This window comes from Schistocerca nitens, chromosome 2, assembly GCF_023898315.1.
Source record: "Schistocerca nitens isolate TAMUIC-IGC-003100 chromosome 2, iqSchNite1.1, whole genome shotgun sequence".
Taxonomy (NCBI): Eukaryota; Metazoa; Arthropoda; class Insecta; order Orthoptera; family Acrididae; genus Schistocerca; species Schistocerca nitens.
In genome coordinates this window covers 527,005,637-527,019,497 of record NC_064615.1, presented here as the reverse complement: position 1 = coordinate 527,019,497, position 13,861 = coordinate 527,005,637, and positions in this window count along the sequence as shown.

Below are 13,861 nucleotides of genomic sequence, written 5' to 3'. Positions count from 1 at the left end.
ACTATTGACGATGATTGTACCCACATGGTAAGATTGGAACATTTTAAGCAGAGTATGTTGGTGCAGATGGCGGTGGTATTGAGGCCACTTGGCTACTCAGCCTTGTGGCAGGCATGTTTAACGTGGCCATTCTGTAGGTGTCAGACTCACCCCAAAAGCGGCGTCAGCCCCATAGGGCGGAGGAGCGTCAAGGGTGTCTGGTGCGTCTTCTGCCTCCATTTCAGCAGCCCAGTCATTGAGTGGGGAAGTGGTCGGTGACGGTAAGGGGATCCATCACCTGGTCTTTATCCTGAAGAGCGTCGGCATGGGGACGTCTGGTGTGGGCGAGGCCACCGACCTACTGCAGCGTCAGTTGCCTGCTTTGGGGCGGTACTGGTAAAGTCCGCCGGCAATGACGGTGTCGGCAGCTTGCCCCTGTCTCCATTGGTCGTCATGCGTCCAGAGGCGGCGTTTCTTATTATTCTTCGTCGACCGTTGTTCCCGGAACCGCCTGTCCACCCCCGTTGAGGGGCTGGGTACACCAGCTTCGGCCTTAAGGCCGACGTCCGGAACCACTGACCAGCCAGAATATGTCCGCGGCTGTCTGTCATAAATAGTGATGGCTTGGCTACCGCCGATGAACACGTACGATGGCACATGTCTGCGGAATTGATGTGTACCTGTCGGATGCCACTGAGGACATGATCCGTTTCAAAACGTGTTCTACTTCTCTTCCCCTTCGCTCAAGAACGTGCCATACGGCCGTAACGCATCAGTGACGAGCAGTTCGAATATGCGCACCGTACACACTCCCAAACCCACATCGTACATCGTCACTGATGATGACGTTAGCGTCAGCATGGGGAAAGCAGTAGCCGTTGGTGTGACGTCAGAATGGGTTTACACACGCCTCTTGGTTTTTGAGCTTGTGGTACATTGTCCTCAAGAGAGAGATGGATGCCTATCAGCTCAAAAAACTTTCGATTTCATAAGCCTTCGGATGCCGTAGGATTCGTCTAACATGAATTTCACCGTCTCCTGGCGACAAGAGAACGCCATATATAGTCAGAGTTCTAAATCACAACAATGACTGCGGTACTTCGCACAACCGAGTAAACAAACACACGTGCGGAGAGGTGGACCGCGCACCGTGCGTCCGAGCAGTGTTGCAGCTGAAGGTCGACTGTCAAAAAAGCTGTCCCTAGACCACGATTATGTAAGCAACGTACACTGTTGATCCAGCAGATCACCAAGAAAGCGAAAGGTGCACTGAAGTACATGAAAAGTGTCGCTAATGAAGTCTGATGTCTGAAAATGAATAGAAAAGTGTTAATGCCATGCAACGCAATGCAATGAAATGAACGGGGAGTACTGTGAAATAAAATTCTAGTCAGACCATTTCATTACCTTTTATTAATGAGGTCTATTATTCACATATACGAAGTCTCTGTCCAAAATGACTCCTTAAAAGCTAATACTGTTCACTCTCAGTTGTGGTTCGAACAACCCGATGTACCTTCGTCACCGAACAAGCACTGTATTTTAATCTCTAACGAACTATGGGCTATCCTCATCCGTAGCTGAGTGATTGGCTTATCTGACGGTCATGCTAAGAACCCGGACTCCATTCTCTGTACTGCCAGGGATTTCTGCTTGGTGAGAGGACCGGCGACGGGATGCACTTCACCTCGTGAGGTCACTTGAGGTGTTACCAGAACGCGAAGCAACTGCTTCAAGGTGTGAAAAACTTACAGCGGCTGGGAGAGCGGTGTACTGACCTAATGTCCATCCAGGCTGCATCCGAGCGAGAACATTGGCGGGGTATGACATAGCGTCCAGTCACCAGGTTTGGGACTGACTGTCGAGTTATATACACTCATACTCATAAATTAAGGATAATGCTGATACATGGTTTGCGGGTTTAAATCACTTCGGGGTATGACCATGCGGTGCATTTGACCCGCGGTCGTCGCACGGTGGTGCTGGCAGCTGTCCACATATGCAGAGGTGTGTTGGTGCATGTCAGAGTACGGTGCAGCGAGTAAGTGTGCAGACATTTTCAGACGTGATAATGGTGACTGTGTGTTGAAAATGCCTCAAGGAACACATATTAATGACGTTATGAGGGGTAGCATACTAGGGCGACTGGAGGCTGGTAAAACACGGCAGGTCGTAGCAGGGGTCCTCCGTGTGCCACAAAGAGTTATCTCAAGATTATGGCAACAATTTCAGAAGACAGGAAACGTGTCCAAGCGCTACAGTACGGGACGCCCACAGTGTACAACACCACAAGAAGACCGATATCTCACCATCAGCGCCCGCAGACGGTCATGGAGTACTGCAGGTAGCCTTACTCGGGACGTTACCGCACCCACTGGAACAGTTGTCTCCATACACAAAGTCTACAGACGACTGAACAGACATGATTTATTCGTCCGGAGACCTGATAGATGCATTCCACTGACCCGAGGTCACAGGAGAGCCCGTCAAGCCTGGTGTCAGAACACAGTACATGATCGTTGGGAGAGTGGTCCCAGGTTATGTTCACAGACGAGTCCAGGTATAGTCTGAACAGTGATTCTCGCCGGGTTTCATCCAGCGTGAACCAGATATCAACTCCTTAATGTCCTTGAAAGGGACCTGTATGGAGGTCGTGGTTTGATGGTGTGGGGTGGGATTATGATTGGAGCGCGTACACCCCTGTATGTCTTTGACAGAGGAACTGTAACAGGTCAGGTGTATCGAGACGTAATTTAGCACGGATAAATCTCCTTTGCAAGGGTGCAGTGGGTCCCACCTTCCTCCTGATGGATGAAAACACACTATCCCACGGAGCTGCTATCGTGGAGGAGTCTCTTGAAACAGAAGATACCAGGCGAATGGATTGGTCTGCCTGTTCTCCACACCTAAACCCCATCGAGCCCGTCTGGGATGCTCTCGGTCGACGTATCGCTGCACGTATTCAAACACCTTGGACACTTCAGGAGCTCCGACAGTCACTGGTGCAAGAATGGGAGGCTATACCCCAGCAGCTGCTCTACCACTTGATCCAGAGTATGCCAACCCGTTGTGCGGCCTGTGTACGTGTACATGGTGATCATATCGCATATTGATGTCGGGGTACATGCGCAGGAAACAGTGGCGTTTTGTAGCACATGTGTTTCGGGACGGTTTTCTCAAGTTATCACCAATACCGTGGACTTACAGATCTGTGTCGTGTGAGTTCCCTATGTGCGTATGCTATTAACGCCAATTTTGTATAGTGCCACGTTGTGTGGCACCACCTTCGGCAGTTATCCTTACTTTATGAGCATGAATGTAGTTGAGGGCGATCTGCGTTTCAGGAACGTTCATTGTCAGTGCAAAAACAAAATGATTCATAATAAATATAATACAATAACGTATGTTAATGGATGTTATTTAAATTGTAGTTTTACTGCATGGTTACATCTCGTAGCATGTCTCATTTTCAATAATTTTGTGCTGTATCGGAGGCAGACCAGTTTGAAATTAGAAGACTATTCTGGAGAGCCTTTATCTTAGACAATAATCAACACTATTTCTGGACTGATTTCAAGTTAGTTAGCCGTTAATTTTTGAGACACCGTTGGATAAGTTTAAACTTTCAAAACCAGAGCAACACCGACTACAGATTAGTCTTGGTTCTGCATTCATACAGAACAGACGTGTTACAGTAGGGAGTAAGGACATTGGACCGAGATGGCTTATACGAAACTGTTCGAACCACGTGTTCCTGAAGTTTGCTTCCGCTTGGGAAAGAGTTTTCAAAGTGTGAGCAGTTTTTCATCTCTGTAGTTTGATCTTGACAAAATACCTTACAAATATTCAGTGCCTTAAATACAAGGAATTACACATACAACCAATAAACTAAAATGTTCTTCGTTTCTCAGAAGCAGACTTGGAAAAGCGGCAGTGCATTCGAATAATAATATTCATCCTAAGAATAAAGTACCTACGCCTATCTTTGAAGGTCGTAAACCTTTAGTGGGAATAAAATGATCTCTAATTGTAAAATAGGTTAATAAATTATTATAATACTATACGGTGATCTTATTTTGAAGTTTGTGACTTTCAGTGTTAACAGTATGATGTGGAACTGTACTCTATACTAGTACAACAATCACTCACTGTAAAGTTTATTTCAGTCAGTGCTCTCACAAATTGCTCAATGGCTATACCGGTTCACGGTTTAGACTGTCTTGTCGTTCTCGATAGCCCATAAATATTCCTTGACTGATGGCTGCGTCAAAACATGCTCGGAGTCAAGATTTCATCGAGGGTATTAATAGAGGACAGCCATCTACGAAGGTTTATTTACAGGCTGTTAATACTGACTACTTATTCGAAAACGTTATAGTCACTAAACTATTTGTGTGAGGATTGGCTGAAATAAACTTTATAGAGAATCTAACATGGTTGGCAGTAGAACGAGGAAACCGTTAAGAGCGAGCTTGGCGAAGACTTTCATATTTAAAAGTCACTTACATTGATATCATAATGTATATAAATACAATAACGTATAGGTGACAGAAGTCATGGGATAAAGAGACAAAAGAATGACAGAGGTCGGTTGCTAGCGGGCATTGATAAAATGGTGTGTTGCCTTTCGGACATGTCCAAAAGAACAGACATATCGCCTAATATCCTGTCGAACCTCCTTTTGCCCGCCATATGGCAGCACCTCGACGTGGCACGGACTCAATAAGTCGTTGGAAGTGCCCTTCAGAATTGCTGAGCCATGCTGCATCTGCAGCCGTCCATTATTGCGGAAGTGTTGCCGGTGCAGGATTTTGTGCATGGGATTCACGTCGGGCGATCTGTTTGGTCAAATCATTCTTTCGAATTGCCCAGAATATTCATCGAACCAATAGTGAACAATGTTGGCACGGTACATGGCGCACTGTCATCCGAAAAATTCACTGTTTGTTTTTGTACATGAAGTCTATGAACGGCTGCAAATGGTCTCCAGGTAGCTGAAATAACCATTTCCAGTCAACGATCTATTCAGTTTGGCTATAGGACCCACTCCATGTAAACACAGTCTACACCGTTATGTAACCACCATCAGCTTGCACAGTGTCTTGTTGACAACTTTGATCACTGGATTTGTGGGATCTGCGCCACACTCGAAACTTACCATCAGCTCTTGCCAACCAAAATCGGGACTTATCTTACCATGCCACGGCTTTCTAGTCGTCTAGGGTATAACCGACACGGTCAGCAGCCCAGTAGAGGCGTTGCAGGCGGTGTTATGCTGGTAGCGAAGTCATTCATGTCGGTCGTTTGCTGCCATAGCCCATTAAGTTCAAATTCCACGGCATAATCCTAAAGGATACGTTTGTCGTACGTCCCACTTTGATTTATAGGGCTATTTCGCGCAGTGTTGCTTGTTTGTTAACACTGACTACTCAAACGCCGCTGCTCTCGGTCATTAAGTGAAGGTCGTCTGACACTGCGTTGTCCGTGGTGAGTTGTAACGCCTGAGATTTGGTATTTTTGGCACGCTCTTGACACTGTGGGTTTCCCAGTACTGAATTCCATAACGATTTCCGAAGCTGAATGTACCATGTTTCTAGCGCCAACTACCATGTTGCGTTGAGAGTCTGTTAATTCCCGTGGTACGGCCATAATAACGTCAGCAACCGTTCCACATGAATTACCAGAGTACAAACGAGAGCTCCGCCAATGCACTGTAGCGGTACTACCATCATCTGCATATGTGCACATCACTACTCCGCGACTTCTGTCACCTCAGTGTGAATCAATACATACAATTATCAAAAAGCAGTACAGAAACAGAAACCGAGGTAAATGGAAGTAACTATTAAAACTTTAAAGCAGTCACAAATCGCATGTAAATTTTTCTTTATTTTTATATGTTTCACAGGACCAGTGCCAGCATCTCCAGAAATTACTACGTAACCGAAGGCCACACGTTACGAGCATCGCGCTACATACAGCGCCTCCGTCGTAAGTGTTGCTCTCAGCTACATAATTTCTGAAGATGCCCGCGTTGGTCAAGTGAAGGATGTAAAATTAAAGAAAAAGTTATATACGACTTGTGGCAGTTGTGCAGTTTTAATTTCTGACGGTCGCTGTTCATATGCAGGCAAATGCCTGCTCTCGTGGAAATAACCAATCAGTATTTTCCCGCTCGTAATGTGTTATAAGTGCAGGAAAGAAGAGCTCTGCAAATCGAGGAGGCATGTGATTCAAAGATAACGACTTCCAATACAGTACATCCATACTGTCGCAGCTTTGATAACATTTTCTACGAATCAAGATGTACATTTAACAGCTTCCTGCAGAGATATGGCTAAGAAACTAAGAATAGTAGCTATTGCTTCCTTGAAGATTTATTACATAATGAAATTTGTCACAAATAATGTATCTTTGTTTCAGGCCAAGAGCTCAGTTCACGGAATCTGTTCTATAAATAACAATTACGTGCACAAAATTACCTACTTTGCTCCAGATAGACGTCCATTAATGAGGAATAGAACTTGTCTCTAAATTTCCAAAGAAAATAAAAAGCATAGCTTCTAATACTCGCAGTCAGCTCGATCGGTTAATGATACCAAATAATCATTCTGCTACAGAAAATCTGACACATACATACACGTTTTCAATGTAGTAGTGCAATCTGTGTAACTGTGCACTGTAAACCATTTTCTATTTTATGATACGTAGCTACTAAGACCTGAGAGATATGTTACGCCCTTCGATGTAGAGCATATCTCAGGCTTTTTAGATACTCTATACCCTCAGTAGCAATACACTTTCTGATATTGTAACGAATATTAACGTATTTGTCCTTTTGTAAATATGTCTTGCGTATTTTTTATGAAACATTCCACATACTTGAGGATCTCCTCTCTATGCACCTATGGAACGGGCAGTATATGTGTCTCCTTCTCATGGATATATTTACAAATAGTGCTAAAATTTGGATGGACAACTTTATTAGATAACCGTCCAATTACGCCATTTAGACCCAGTTTTGCAGAGTGGACTCAGAAGCCTTGAAGCAGAAACAGCAAATTCCATGGCCTTAGCAGTGTTGAACTTGGCATGAAGAATTATTCCATGTTGCTCCTGGCAATTCCGTCACAGTACAAGGTCGATCAACACACAACAAAACACAGTATTACAAAAATTGCATGAATAACTTAAGAGTTGTCAAAAATTCAAGTGCTGGCAGAGCTTCCAGCCGCATATGTCCGCATAGTTTCTTCAGAACGATGTGTTCAGCATCGCTGGAGCTGCTAAGGCGGTGGGAGGAAATAAATGATTAGGATAATTTTTCTGAAAAGGCCATTTATTGGCAGAAAACGCATTCAAATGGGCAACAAGAGTCAGGCCTTGGGAGGCGACGGTGAGCCAGAGCGTAGTGGCAAGCGATGCATAGTTCGCATCAAACCTGGGCGAAGTTAATAAATAGTTTATGAATTACAAGACCAAATGGCGTGGCAGCTACAGCGCCGCAGCACCGTGAGAGGCAGGTGGTGTTCACAGCTACAGGGCGCGCGGCAGAGAGAGTCTTGCTGATGGGCGGCAGGCTACATCCAGCATGGCCACGCAGCTTCCCCCACCCTGATTGATCGGAGGCCGAGAAACACACAGGGACAGCATGGAAAGTTCCGAAGTGTGGCCTGGTCAGCGTCGCCTAGGCTGCGATACCTTGTCAGCACACGAAGAGGCGCGTGCTCACCCCGTTGCTGACTTGCTGTTGCCAGACCGTGGGACGAGAAAATCACAGGCAGCCGAAGCTGCAAGCTAATGCTTGACCGTAACGAGAGAATAAAATTAACCTTTCGAAATAAATTAACGTTAGAATCCTCTACTAACTGGCTCAACCTTACACTTCTCCCCCTTCAATGGGAGCGGAGAACGTATGTGAATTCGCTCACTGTAATTGTTATTTAAGTGTAGACAATTTTAGTTTGCAAAACAAAGTAGGTATTATTTGATTGTTAAAGGTTCCCACAGAAGACGGCAGTGGCCTTAAACTAGGGGTGGGTGTAGAGAGGTCACAAACGGGTTTACACCCTTCAACAATATTTGTTTACACAAGAACAAGGAATAAATAATATAAAGAACTAAATAAAATTACTTGATTTAACAAGTGTGAATAAAACATCTTAGAATTGAACATCTGAATCAGGCATACACGCCAGTTATCTTTGTTTTTTAAATGAGTTTACATATCACCACTGAAGTTACACGCAGGACTGAGTGGCGCAATGCGGTGCGTTTTGTTGTCCCCAGCGAGCAGCGCACAAGGTGCTGGCTGGAAGGGGGCGTCGTGGTGGCCAGGTCTGTTCACTGAAACTCAGCGCAATAGAGTAAGAGGGGAGGTTCACACGTTTCACAAGAGGTCATTGACGTTAAAAGATGATCATTTGATATATTAGATAAAGTAGTTAATTCAGTTGACAAAGGAATCACGAATGAACTTTCAGATAGAAAAAGACATAGGTAAATGGGCACGAATACTGACAGAGAAAGCCATACTGACACGAAAGGTTACAAGTGGCTTAATGACATTACAATATGAACTGTTTACTAAAAGTCTGCTCTTCAAGATTTCTATCTCGTATGTTTGCAACTGGAAATTATTGTCGTAGCAACGAAGTGCTAATATCGTGGTAGCACTAGTAATGCGGTCGGGGCTCAGTGCAGCACCTACGTCAGAGCGGCGGACGGCAGATGACTTCAGGGTCAGCGCGGCAGCTACGTCAGAGCGGCATACGGCAGATGTCTACAAGGCAAATTCTCGAGCTATGTCACTGCACTACACAGGAAGGAAGCGGAGGGTCTAAGAATAAGAGGGCAATAAAACATACTGATGTTGTTTACTGTGCTGACTATACTTTGAACTCTCGATTACTTGCAGAACGGAAACTCAACATGTTTTTTGGCTCCTGCACCCGATGAACGTATTTATGTGACTCATTGTGAGAAGTGATCAATATAATGTCACAGAAGAGGTATAATATTACTGAATAAGAAAGATAGATGAGTGCAATCTATATGGTTCATTCAATGATGACCAACAAAACAATAATTATAAGGCATGTAATTATGGGTTCGTGCACCCAGTGAATAGATACGTTCGTCTGCTAGGCTCGGGTTCCTGTTAGTGGACACGAAAACTGTGCCATTGAATACCAAAATCATTGAGAACGAGAAGAGAAAAACAAAACTTGATGAGAATCTAGAAAATTCCGCAGTGGAGACAGAAAGCGTAAGGGGTTGAGTCAGAAAAGATTAAGTGGAGCATAATTTCTGATCTGTAACTCCTTAGAGCAGGCCTCATCGGGCACAGCTAGTTGCTTAAAACTCACATCTATCCTTGGATATATCGCAGTGCCCTGAGACACGTCATACAGTTAAATACTGTACATTTTGGTTTCTGATTAAAATTGGAGTCCATTTGCCATGTGTAGAGTGTATAGGAAGGAAGGTAATTCCCTCAGTGTTGAAAATGTGCGTAAAGTTATTCAAAATATTCGCCGTTTAGTGGTTAAGAATCCCGTGTTGAGAATCAGTGCTACTTGGGGCGCTGGAGATGCAGGAGGTGACACGCTCGTACGATTGCAGAGTTCTGACATTACAGATGTGACCGGCTCTAACTGGTGCGAGAGCAGTGCTGGCAGCTGTGACCACAGGATCTGCCCTACTAGCACAGCACCGAGCTCTAAATAACTCTAGAAAATTCTCTGCGAAAGACGGGTTCATTGATTATTTTATAGTACTAACGGCGACTGTAACTCGTACGCCTAATGTGGTAGATAGCGGCATAGATGACTTCTCAAGTAACTGTTTGCAGGTCATGGGTTCGATGCTAGTAGGGGCTGTCTCTTTCCAAACTGAAGTATACGGTAGTTCCGTATTTTACTCTGATTATTACTCTGTTGAAGGTTACTTGCGTGGTGTTCAAATGGGGCTTGGTAGAACACTCGCAATGATACTATGGCAACAGATTAAAAATTGATTTCAGTACAAGTAGTATTAGCAAAGGTAAATATGGTCTCATATAAGGTGTAGATGTTTCGGGTACTTCTTGCCTTTGCTAATGTCGTATACTGCATTTGGCAACACGGCTCGGACGCTTCAGGGATGCGGGGGTATTGGCTTTCTCAGCAGTCGTTTGTTTTGACTGGTCCTGATGGGAGGGAGGGGAGGGGTACCGGGAGGGGGGTATTACAGTGGTGGGGAGTAGAATAGGGCCTTTGTATGTGGGGGCTGGGCAGCCTTCCTTGCTGTGCGTCAAGTTCCTCTGGGTGGTCACAAAATTTCTCCCAGACTTAGCTTACGTTGGTCACAACAGTTATTCATGAAGGATCTTCTTTTCAAAGGACTCAGATAAGTGAATCGTTAAAGTTCGTGCAACTGTCATGATTCATTTACTCACTTAGATACTCTGTTCTTCTAAGATGTACGTAATTTATAAATTTTTATACTTCTGCATGAGTTGTGAGGACGACTTGGCTCTCTCACATATCGTTTACTTGAAATTTTGGGGATAATTACTTCTGAGGCTGACAGTGGGGTATGCAGTTAGAACTATTATTCTGGATTGGTATTAACTCGGTTTTTACTCCACTTTATTTTATGATGGCATTTCAAACTCGATCCTTTTGGCCAACGTGTTTCCCACACAGTAGTCACTTACAGAATAAATAACATGGCAAGGGTGGGCTTCCTTGACGCCATATAGATCTGTTTAGTAACCAAGAGGGTGGCAATACAAGGTAGATGGAGACCAATTTGAGATCCCAGTGTCTCCTATCTTGGTGGAATAGGCAGTGTTTACAAAAAAAAAAAACTTTTTTTTCTCTCTTTCTTGTTCTTTACTGGGGATTCAGATAGATGACACGAATAGATTTCTGTCCGTGGGTAAAACTAGTACAATCTGTAGGGCAATATTAGGCTGGTGGATTTACTTTCATAACTATCTTCTTGGATTTGGTGGTTACACTGCAACCGTATGAATGTACGAAAGTGTAGTGTGGGAAATTGATCCAAGCAGCAGAGATGTGTGGTCCATGGGGAGGAAGAGGGGAGTGAGGAGGTGGGGGCTGGAGTGTCTCTGTGCAGGAGGAAGACGGTAGGTCGGTCTGAGCAGCTAAGATGGGGTGGTGGGGAGAGTTGCAGACACTGCTTCCACCAGCGGCAGAGGTGGCAGCTGGGTAAGCATCAGAAGGCACAGTGGGGGTGGGGGGGGGCGGTGGAACTCTAATGGCTGCTCACTTGGTGGAGTGGCTTGTGGGGAGGAGGGAGGGACTGAGGGTTGTCATGTCACTAGACGGCAGGGAGGGATGTGGCTTGAGATTTGTAAACAAACTGTGGGTGGCAGTCTTACCTGGGATTAACCATGTGACTTTCTCTTTTGCATTTGAAATACAGAGCCACTTAATATAATGGAAAATCACCTTGTTGTCTCTCCAGTGGCATATTAAGAAAACAATAAAATAGCATTAGGGAGGGCTCCTTTTACTTTCAAAGTAACGTATTGGCTGGTTAGCTTAGAGCTATGTATTCTTGTTAATCGAAACTACTGTCTCTGTAGCCTGGTGTTCGAATTGTTCTTTCTCTTGCAGCATTGTCATTATCGGTGCGTGAATGTTTAGCATACTGTATTTCAAACGGTAGGTAGAGGGCAGCATGTTGTCACTGCTGCTGGCGGCTCACCTCCAACTGCGCAACGCTACGCACTGTTCACATCCAACAGCCCAACACTACAATAGTAAATATTCCAACAATGCAAACCAGCCACAGACTGCACACAGCACAGTCAGTGATTTTCATACAGAGCGCTACGTGGCGTTACCAACATAAGAACCTAAACAGCCTACGTACACCTAAACAGCCTACTTACAAACCTTACAGGTGTATTGGACACTAAGAGCAGTTGATCTGTAAGCTACGTGTCCAGAAAGGGCACGTTTCCCACAGCAGAGGAGGACGGCCCATTTGCTGAGGATTTAGTAGAATAGAGATTGAACCATGAATTAAAGAAGCCCTCCTCAGTTGGCAAAATTAGTTTGTTGCAGCATTAATCTGAATGGAAGGTGGCAGGCAGTACAGGGTCAGAGAAATTTGATAGTGATGAGTGCTATAGGGAGATATCATGTCAAATGGGCGTGCGGAGCTTCACATCTTTGTTAGTAGTCTCAGGAATACTATTAATGATATGAACTATAATCACAAGTGCGACTAATCAGACGTGCATTTTGTTCTTGACTCGAAGGCTGTAGATGATGTCTGGTTTGTATTGGGAAGGCTTTCGGGTGTCATCGAAATGTTTCTCAGACCTGAATGCCCTCTTGAAGTTGTGTCTTACGTTGGCAATTCTATCTGTCTGTTTTTCTCTCTGTCTTTCTGTGTGTGCTGTATATGTGTTTTATACGCTACAGTCGTTATATTTATTGATCTTTTGACTACCATAGTGGCGTTGGAATTAGTTGCATGTTATTGCTATATATCAGTGTCCCTCTGGTAAGGGAAACCTACTGGTGGTTAGTAAAATTCTTATAATTACAGACTGCACCTTAGGTTGTGCTGTCCTTAAGCTTCATTATTAACCCTCATCTCCGTACTGACACACTGAATTAGTTCGCAGCTGCAGATAGGAAATCCAATTACTAGATTTGCAAAGCCGGGTGCCTTCACCCTTCCCTCTACATATCGTGTGAATGACGTGCACACACTAATTGACATTTGCCACAACACAAATGAAACCCGTATTGAATAATTGTAGTGCGAGCTACAAACGTGGAGAGACGCTCCGTTTATTGACGTGAGTGACTTCGGCAACACCCTCGGTGCCAGCTGCCCGCCTTCGCTGAGAACTTTAAAAATGTAGTTCTCCAGAGACAAAGTATGATGGAGTCCTTGCGCTTGCTGACAGGCAAATTGTCGACACTTTTCGGATTCCTCATGCCCACTAGCCGCGAGGGTTAGCTGCGCAGTTTTATGCGCCTTGACATGGTTCGCGGGGCTCCCCCTGTAGGAGGTTCGGGTCCTTCCTCGGGCATGGGTTTGTGTGTTGTCCTTAGCGTAAGTCAGTTTAAGTTAAATTAAGTACTGTGTAAGCCTAAGAACTGATGACCTCAGCAGTTTGTTCCCATATGAACTTATCACCACCATGCTCACTAGCAAGTGCAAGAGCAGCAGCGTAGCCTGCCTACAGGTGCATAGGTCTCTGGTTACAGTTTCTCCGTGTACAGATACATTTTTAAAGTGCTCAGCACAGGCGGACAGTTGGCACCAGGTGTATTTCCGAAATGTGGTATCTTAGAGGAATCCTTTGTCATTTTGTTCACACATGTGTGAATGTCACATCATTCCGTTATCATTCCCCAGCAGGGCTGAAACAAGAGGGATGAAAAAGCATGAGCACTCTTTGCAACTCTGGATCACATTCAAATTTCGTCGAATGATTTTGAACGGTCCTTAGTGGTTCCCTGTACACCAAGGCAACAACTGTTTTCACACTATATTTCAAAGGGGAGAAATCGCGTTCAGTGGGATTGCTAGCCCATGACTCCCTTAGAGAAGTGTTGAATAGTCCGGGGTGGGGTGGAGGTGTCAACAGTGTCAAAGGTTGTGAAGAACGTCGTCCTGTTGCTTATTACATCGCGAACTGTAATTTTTGACTTCACGATGAATGCGACTCAATCCCAGAAGGAAACAGGTGGTTTCATTAGATCCCTTTATGCCAAGCGCTAGGGACTTTTCGAGTCGATTCTGAGGGTTGGCGTGTCTGAAATATTTTCCTTGGCTTCCATAAGAAAACCCCATGATTGTAACGTGGTTCTGCCCTACATCGCAGGGGCTTCAAAAGAAGGAGTGA